Here is a 7906-nt window from a genome sequence, read left to right on the forward strand (position 1 = left end):
TTGGCCTCTGGCCTCCACACATGCACCACTGCATTTGTGTACACACATGTAACACACAGACACAAAAGAGGTACCATGTGAACAGCCTTGCATTCGTAAATGGAGTATGAAGGAAACGATGCCTTTCTCCCCCATTAGTTATACTTCCCTGTTATTTATTCTTAAGACATTGTTGGCAGCTGGTGAGTTGAGTAAGATGGTTACTAATCCAGATGTAATTCATGATTTGCTTTTTCTTTCCCATTTCAACTTACATATTGAGCCCTCTATACTTTATGAAGTGCAGAACAGCGAGAGCATCCTGACGTCCCAGAAAGGAAAGGTGTGATTCTATAAGGAGATGAAGCACACACACCCTCTTTGGGAGCCGGAGGGGTTAAGGGAGAAGCAGATGGAGAAAGAGAGAATCCACACTGTGTCCTGGGTTAAACAAAGCACCTGCCTAATGTTGATTAACACTCTATGCCCAGCACTTAGCGATGGGATTCAAACCTCTTCTCTATGCTGGGAGGCCCTGACGGCACACCATCCAGCCCGCTGTCACACATATGCCGTCTGACTCATAGCTGGGACATAGAGCTATCATTGTTGTCCACAAGGTCAGTGAGGTTAGCTCCCTAACTATCCCACAGTTCAGGGAACATGGTTATTAGAGGAAGGGAGATCACAGGAGAAAGTTGAGTTTCCTGCACAGAGATGATACCTGCTCAGTTGCCTCCAAGCAGACCCAGACATTTTCAAAATCAGGTCTTCTGCCTCAATAGCTTTCTATTAGAGCAAAGGATGCCTTGGAGAGTAAGGCTGAAGGGTGGAGATATGCACTGGGTTCAATCTGTGTGGAATGGGTGTCCTCGGGTTGGTAGTCAACACATCACCATTATTTAACCCTGCCATCATGACTCAGCCCCACACCCCTTCACCAAGGTCTGCTATGGGTCAATACCTTTAGAAAATACTTCCTGGCCCGGTGTGTCCCATCTCACCACACACTTGCTCCCACTGTCCCCCCAGAGCAGCTAGTAGGCTTCCCTGCAGTCTTTGAATCACTGGCCTTCCCCATCCCCAAAATGAAACCATAGAGTCCAGTTTGTGGTGGCCAGCTACTCCAGAGTATTCGGCCTGCTTTGGAGCGTGGTTGATATACCCAGTATCTATCACTCCATTGAAGAAAACTGATTTTTCTGTTCCCAGCAGCTATCAATCACAAATAGCTGCTTGGTTAGGGTTGGAACTTTATGTCTACTTCCCCTTCTCATGGAGACTGTGACAGCGAGCACAAGACCTGTGCAAGTTCTCATGGAGACTATGACTGCAAGCACAAGACCTGTGCATGTTTGAGTCACACAAAATCCCACCCAGTTTTAAAATCCCTAGAAGATTCTGAGATACAGCCAAAACTGAAACTACTAAGTAGGATCTGTGAATTATAGATGGGCTAGTAGGCCCCAAGTTCAGGTGTGTCTATTTCATTCATTTTGCATGATGAGCCGCCCTTACCTGCGTAGGCAGAAGAGGGGAGAAAGTGGCCAACTTGAAAAAAAATGAGGAAGTCTTGAGTTATAAGCAAAGGGAAAGGTGCTGTCCCACATTCCAGAAAGCTCTAGGGCACGTAACTGAGGCCCAAGACAGAAGACCAAAACCAGGAAGTTTAATGTTACCAGAAAAATTAATGAAGGTCCTGCGGACAACACCCTTCCCACCCACATAGTTCACCTTCCACAAGAAGAGCTAGAATGGCCCTGACAGGAACAGTCTTGAGAAAGTCAACGCATTCGGGCTGATTGGTGGTGATGGATGGAGAGAACTGTGGGTGCTGAAGTAAAGGGTGTGGAGGTTTAGGAGGAAATGGGCAGAACCCACTTGGAGGAGGTAAAGGGTGGGGAACTGGTCAAAGACAGGAATTCCTCCCGTGGGTGGGAAGCTGGGCTGCAGGCAAGGCAGCTGCTGGAGAAGCAGCTGCTGACAAAGACCTGTCCACAAAGCCAGCTGACTCTGCCTTTTACCACCAGCCCTGGGACGCCCTAGCGTTCACATGTTTGAGGGGCAGGAAGTGTAGTGAGGTTTTTGATTGTTGTTGTTTTCTCTCCTTTGGTGTCTTGTTTAGTTGGCTGATTGGCTTCTTTGATTTTTTTTTCTTTTTTTGAGACAGGGTCTCACTAAGTATCCTTGATTGGCTTGGAGCTTTCTATGTAGAGACCAGGCTAGCCTTGAACTCACAAAGATCCTGCTTCCTATGCTAAAGAGTACTGGAATTACAAATGCCTTTGCCTACAAAGCCATCTCACAGTCCCAGTTTGACAGGGTTTGGGCTTTGGTTAGTTTGATTTTTTGTTGTTTGGGTTTTTTGTTTGTTTGTTTGTTTGGTCTGGAACACTCCAAGTAGGCTAGATGGGCTGGCTAGCAAACACCAGGGATCTCCCTCTCCCGCCCCCCCATCTCTGACTCGCCAGCTCAGGGTTTACAAGTGCACACCACCATGTATGCTGCATTTTATATGGTTCCCGCTGCCTCCCTCCTAGAACTGATCGATCCAGCCACAGCTGCCAGTTCCACCTGAGAGGATTAAAACTGGGCTCCAATTCTCAGCTCTACCAACTGCTTTCCTGGAGAGATCTCTGAACTTCTGATTCCCCTGCTCCCACCTCCCCCAGGGCTAGGATTAGACAGCCTCAGTTTGTAATGGGATTTATGTGATACTCAGTGAAGCCCAGGCCCCCGGCTGACCATCATCAGATGCATTCTGCAGCCTTCTCCACAGTTACGTGAACCTCGGAAAGTGTCCTCCCAAGATGCTTCCCAATGCTGTCAACCCTTGTGCCCAGCTGAATCATTTAGGGTTCCCATAATATGCACCCATGGATAGACAATGTGGGCCTGGGACACTTCATAATGGTCTCTGGGTCCTTTAGGTGGGGCATATGATTTGCAAATGGTCATCCTAGATCAGGGGGACTCAGCACCAGGTCAATTCTGAGCCAGTGGGCTGAAGTGAGGCCGGAGATTCTACATCTCTAAGGGGGGATTGGACACTGCGATGCTGCTGTCTGTATACTGTTACTGCTCCAGGTATGATCGGCCAGAATCCCCAACAGCAGCATTTGAGAGCTAGCTGGCAATGCAGATTTCAGGGCCCTTTGCTGGCTTCCTGAATCACAGTCTGCATTTTAACAATATCCCAAGGTGAACACAAAGCACTGAGGCAATGTTCTAAAAGGAGTGACTTACTGCTCAGATAACAAAGGGTGAACAGGATTCATTTGAGGGGGGGTTCCTCTCTGTTTTAGGTACTACTATATTTGTGGGCCTGATACAGTGGCTGATGTGTAACAGTTGCTCAATGAACACTTATTAAGTGAATGGACAAGTTAAGGGTTAGTTTTACGTCCCAGACATGAGGCCACTATGGGGCCAGTTCCCAAGAAGTTAGGAAGATGATGTTAACTTCCAAGGCAAAAGTCTTTCTGGTCTTCTGCCTAAGGCAAGACTGGTCCTAATGTTGGCACAGAACGGGACTTACAGCCACATGGGGCAAGAACATATTAAACTGTCTCATCTATGGAGGGCAAGAGGGTAGCCATGAAGAAAACAACCAAACAGGCAGGTCTGATAGATGGGCCAGAGGCTAAGCCGGTGGAGAGTGGGAAGTCGTGTAGCCTCATCTTGACGAGGTTCAGTGGAGCCTCCTCAAATGTGCTTGCAGTAGGTAGAAGAGAATACACTTGCCCTAGGTGCTAGTGTCTCTGTTTTACATTTGGATTAGACTTGGAGGCCGGGATATGTCGTTCATTTGTTAGAGGACTTGCCTAGAATCCCACATAAATCAGGCATGGCAGCATATAGGCGGAGATTTTCAGTCCTGAGGCTGCTCTCAAATAAACACACTGAGGCTTACCTTAATTACAAATGCTCGGCTGATAGCTCGGGCATATTACTCGCTAGCTCTTACATTTTAAGTTAATCTATATTCCTTATTTATGCTCTGCCATGTGGCTGTACCTTATTGGTCTGACACGTTCATCTCCGGCTCCCTCTGCGTCTGCTGGTGACTCCTCTGACTCCAACCCTCCTTATCCCCTCATTCTCAGTTTGGCTTTCCCACATAACTTTATCCTGTTCAGCTATTGGCCAGTCAGCTTGTTCATTAAACCAATCATAGCGACATATATTCACACTGTATACAGAAGGATTATTCCACAGCAGCAGCACCCACCTGTAATCCCAGCTCTGAAAAAGTGAAGGCAAAAAGGCAAAAGGCTCGGAAGTTCAAAGCCAGCCTGGAACACATGAAACAGTGTTTGAGTTTTTGTTTTTTGTTTTTTAAAGATGTCAGCACAAAACTTCTCAGGCAGCCTGAATGGCTTCTGGATTAAGTCCAAATTTCATGGTTGGACAAACGCTAAATCTTACAGAGAACAAACAATGTTTGTTAGTAACTATCCTTAGAGGAATGGAACGATAACTAAATTTTGAAGTAATTATTATTACTGCTAATATTAATCTGCTAATAGTAATACCGCTGATAATATTACTTCTAATATTATCCAGATTTCCTAGAAAACCGTGACAGAAGAAGTTGGGAGATATATTCCATTTTCGGCTCACTCTACTCAAAATACAGCTCTTTCTTCCTAGTGGTCATAGTGTGTGCATAGAGGGGCCTTTTTTCTATGTGTACATGTGTGTGACATGGGGTGTGCAGAGGACAACGTTGGGGAGTCGTTCCTCCCGTGCTGAGGCTTGTGGTCCTGGAGCAGCCATTCTCAATCTGTGGGAGGCGACCCCTTTGGGGGCTGAATGACCCTTTCACCAGGGCCTAAGACCATCAGAAGACACGGATGTTATTCTTTTGCTTAAATTGGAAATTCGAGAGATGGACATGGAAGAGATGGACATAGAGAGCACATTAACCAGTTTATTATAGGGCAGAAGAGCGAGAGGGGGAGAGAGAGAAATGCAAGAACAGAGCAGGGCAGAGAGTAAGAGAGAAGAGAACGGTCAACTGCCAGAAAGAGAGAGGAGAATAATGCTGCCGGTTTAAAAGGGGGAGCTCGAGCATGTGCACTGATTCCCTATGTAGCCCGTAATGAACGACAGTGCCGTGAAGTGGCTACGCAACACAGGGCCTTTAAGCTGCCTGGGTGTCTGCCTGAACCTTTCAACAGATACCTACATTATGATTCATAACTAGCAAAAATCACAGTTATGAAGTAGCAATGGAAATAATTTTATGGTTAGAGTCACACAACATGAGGAGCTGAATTATAGAGTTGGAGCATCAGGGGGTTGAGAAGAGCAACTCTGGAGCTTTTGGACCATTCTCCTGTCTCCACCTCCCATCCTGTTGTAGGAATTCTGGTATTAAAGATCCAGGCCACCATTTTGAAAAAACAAAAACCAAACACCTCTCCCAAAAAAAAACATGACACCATAGCCAGCTTTTTTTTTTTTTTTTTTTTTCCCAAGTGAGTTTCAGGGATCAAACTCAGGTTGTCAGGCTTGCATGGCAAGAACTTGTTTCCCCCAGAACCATTCCACAGGCCTCAGAGGATGCTTTTTGGTTTTTGCTTTGTTTTCTGAGACAGGATTTCTCTGTGTAGCCCTGGCTGTCCTGGAACTTGCTCTGGAGACCAGGCTGGCCTTGAATTCAGACCAGGCTGCCTCTGCCTCCCGAGTGCTGCAATTAAAGGCGTGTGCCACCAACGCCCAGCAACAAGATGCTTTTTAACATTGTCTTTTTACTCATTCATTTCCATGGTGGACAGAGGTAACACAATTGTATTCCGAAGGGCTTTTCTACCTCTGCACTGAGCAGAATTCCATGTTTAAGATAAAATCAAGTATTCAGGGACTGACAAGGTGGCTCAGCAGGTAAAAGTGCCGTCCTCCAAACCTGATGACCTTGAAGGGACCAGCTCCCCATTTCGGCAGCCATAACAGCTGAACACGTGCTTGTCTGACCTTGCCTTAGTCACTAAGAGGTTAGATGCCTGCCTCATGGCAAGGAACCAATCAGTGGTGCTATGCTTTACGGCTCTGGGTGTGCTTTATGGACAGGTACACAGCAATGGTATGCAGAGCATAGCAACCACCCTGGGAGGGCCTATGGGCCATAATAACCAGTTGACCAGTCAACACAGGGCAAGCCCTCCAAGCCTGGAGGCTCACCAATCCTGAGCCTGTGTGTACCCCTAGATACTCCCCTTATGCTGCCCTATAAGATCTCTATGCTGACGCTTTGAGCTGTCTTTCTAGCCAACCACCATGGTGGATGGATGGAAGGCCGGAGCTAACATGGTGTTAGCTTGTTAAACAACTATAATAAAGCCTCATGCAGTTTGCATCAAGCTTTCGACTCTGCCTGGTGATTGGGGTGACCTCGGTCCTGGGCTGAGATCCTGGAGGCCTGAGCTTTCCGGGGGTCTTACAACCTAAGTTCAAACTCCAGGACCCACAGAGTAGAAGGAAAGAACTGGTCTCCACAAACTGTCCTCTGACTCCACGCACGAAGTGTGGTGTGTGTCCACACATATACTCTCTCAGATGCACACAATAAACCAATCAATAAATGTAATAAGAATAAGATAGAGAACAATGAAAGGAGACTGTCAACACCCACCTCTGCCCTCATGAGCATATGCACACATTCGCATGCAACATGCTGGCACGCACACAGATTCCCCATCTGAAAGGAAATAAGTTTCCACTACTTTCCCCACGCTGACCTAACCCCTAACCTTATTTGTAAGTGGCCCAGGAAGCAGAGACACAGCCTTAACAATGTCCCTGCAGCTTCTCCAAGGAATTTGAAGATGGCTCCTGCCCAGTGTACAGTCCATGGAAATAGGGAATGAATCCCACACTGAACATGTGACTTAGTTGTCTGCTGTTCAACATCTCTGCTATAGACCCCTATGATGGACCCCTGGGGGGCGGGACTTGTTAAGAAAGAAGGGTCAATTAACTTCTCCTTGTTTTGGAAGAGAATTCAGGGGCAGGCTGACTCGGTCCTGCAAATTCTGAGCCTTTTAAAGCCACTTTCAGATGTGTCTGTGTTTCATTTTGTTGACCCAGAGAGACAACCAGTTGTCATGCTCACAAGAATGACCTAACTTGAGCTTCTGTGGTTTGGGATTCTGCCTGCCTGCTTTTTTGCCCTGTTTTGCCTGCAAGGCAGGAGCCTGTTCTCCTAGCCAAGAGATTGTGGTTAGTTTCCTGGCCTCCGCCCCACATGGGGACACACCTGCACCCCTGAGGGAGGGAGAGCCTGTGGAGGGTCTGTGGGGCCAGAACTGAGTCACTTGGCTGGATGTGAGTCAAAAGACATTAGAACAGCACTTTGGCACTTGGAGAACCCACACAAAAATCCTCTTGCATGTGACAATCCAACCCATCTTCAAACTAAACCAAGAAAGGGATTACAGTTTGGTGTCTCCTCTTGCCAGCCCTGGAGTTTGTTCTTCATGCAGAATTAACACAAAAGAAACCTTAGCAATCACACTCACACAGGTGAAGACACTTTAAATTGACATCCGAGCCCCTCCCGATGGCCACCAAACTATTGAAACAATAGACCCCAAGAAATTGGAATTTCCCCAGGAGTCTCAATCTGAGAGAAGGAAAAAGCTGAAGCCTCGAGCCAGCCAAAGGGGAATTTATCTCCAGGAAAGAGATCTCACAAAGTTCTCACAACTTGCTGGACCACCTTGAAGGAGAGAATGGAGCTGAGACAATGGTGGTGGGAGGAGCCACATCTTGACAAGGATTGCTTTGCCTCTGGGCCTCTTAAACAGAGTACTTAAGCCTTAACTTCCTGCCAGACCCCTATGACAGACCCATGGAGAACGTGATGCCCAATGTGGCTACACTGAATAAATTTTTTTTTTCTGTTTTTCACTATAACTTGCCT

Source organism: Cricetulus griseus, chromosome 7 (genome assembly GCF_003668045.3).
Source record: "Cricetulus griseus strain 17A/GY chromosome 7, alternate assembly CriGri-PICRH-1.0, whole genome shotgun sequence".
Lineage (NCBI taxonomy): Eukaryota > Metazoa > Chordata > Mammalia > Rodentia > Cricetidae > Cricetulus > Cricetulus griseus.